Source organism: Chinchilla lanigera, unplaced genomic scaffold, assembly GCF_000276665.1.
Source record: "Chinchilla lanigera isolate Chin_1 unplaced genomic scaffold, ChiLan1.0 scaffold00035, whole genome shotgun sequence".
Lineage (NCBI taxonomy): Eukaryota > Metazoa > Chordata > Mammalia > Rodentia > Chinchillidae > Chinchilla > Chinchilla lanigera.
The window spans coordinates 2303351-2304837 of NW_004955436.1; positions in this window are offsets into that span (position 1 = coordinate 2303351).

A 1487-nucleotide genomic window follows, 5' to 3' on the forward strand; every position below is an offset into this window, starting at 1 on the left:
CAAATAAATAACAGACCTGAACCAAAGCTGTGAACAAATGGACTTAGCAGATGTATACAGTGTGTTCCACCCCACAACACCAGAATACACATTTTTCTTAGCGGTACATGCGTCTTTCTTTAAAATAGATCACATCCTAGCCCATAGAGCATACCTTCCAAAATGCAAAAGAATTGAAATTATCCTGTGCATATTATCTGACCACAGTGCAAAGAAATTGGAAATTAATGACAAAAGGAACTCCCAAAACTCCATGAACACTTTGAAATTAAACAACAACCTCCTTAACAACCAATGGGTCACAGAAGAAATTCAAGAGGAAATTAAAAATATCTACAAACAATTGAAAATGTAAATACAACTTACTGGAATCTGCGGGATACAATGAAAGCAATCCTCAGCAGGAAATTTATAACAGTGAATTCACACATAAGGAAAACAGAAAGACAGCAAATAAGTAGCCTAATGCTACATCTTAAACTTTTAGAAAAAGAACAACAAGTCAGTCCCAAAGCCCACAGAAGGGAGGAGATTATAAAGATTAGGGCAGAAATTAATGCAACTGAGACAAAGAAAACCCTACAAAAAATAAATGAATCAAAGAGTTGGTTCTTTGAGAGAATAAATAAAACTGATAAACCCCTAGCCAACATCATCAAGAAAAGGAAGGAAAGAACTCAGATTCATGGAATAAGGAATGAAATGGATGAAACTACTACAGATTCCACAGAAATTCAGAAGATCATTAATACCTACACTGAAAATCTTTACTCCCATAGGGTAGAAAACTCAGAAGAAATGGACAGATTGTTAGTTACATACAAATTACCAAGGTTGAGTGAAGAAGATATAAAATTCCTGAACAACCCAACATAAATTAATGAGATTGAAAACATGATTAGAAACCTACCAACAAAGAAAAGCCTAGGCCCTGATGGATTCACAGCAGAATTTTACAAGAAATTCAAAGAAGATTTAATACCAACACTTCTCAAACTCTTCAAAACCAGAGAAAGACCCAACAAAGAAAGAGAACTACAGACCAATCTCCCTAATCAATACAGATGAAAGATATTCAATAAAATACTAGCAAGTAGAATGCAGGAAATCATCGAGAACATCATACATCACAACAAAGACAGATTCATTCCAGAAATGCAGGGTTGGTTCAGTATTCACAAATCTATAAATGTTATATGCCATATCAATGGAGAAAAGACAAAAACCACATGATCATCTTAATAGTTGCAGAGAAAGCTTTTGGCAAGGTCCAGCATGTATTTATGATAAAATCTCTACAGAAAATAGGAATAGATGGTCTTTACCTTAACCTGATCAAAGCCATCTATGACAATCCAACAGCCAACATCATTCTCAATGGACAAAAACTGAAAGCTTTCACTTTACAATTGGGAACAAGACAAGGATGTCCACTGTCACCACTCCTGTTCAGTATAGTTCTGGAACCACTAGCCAGAGCAATTAGA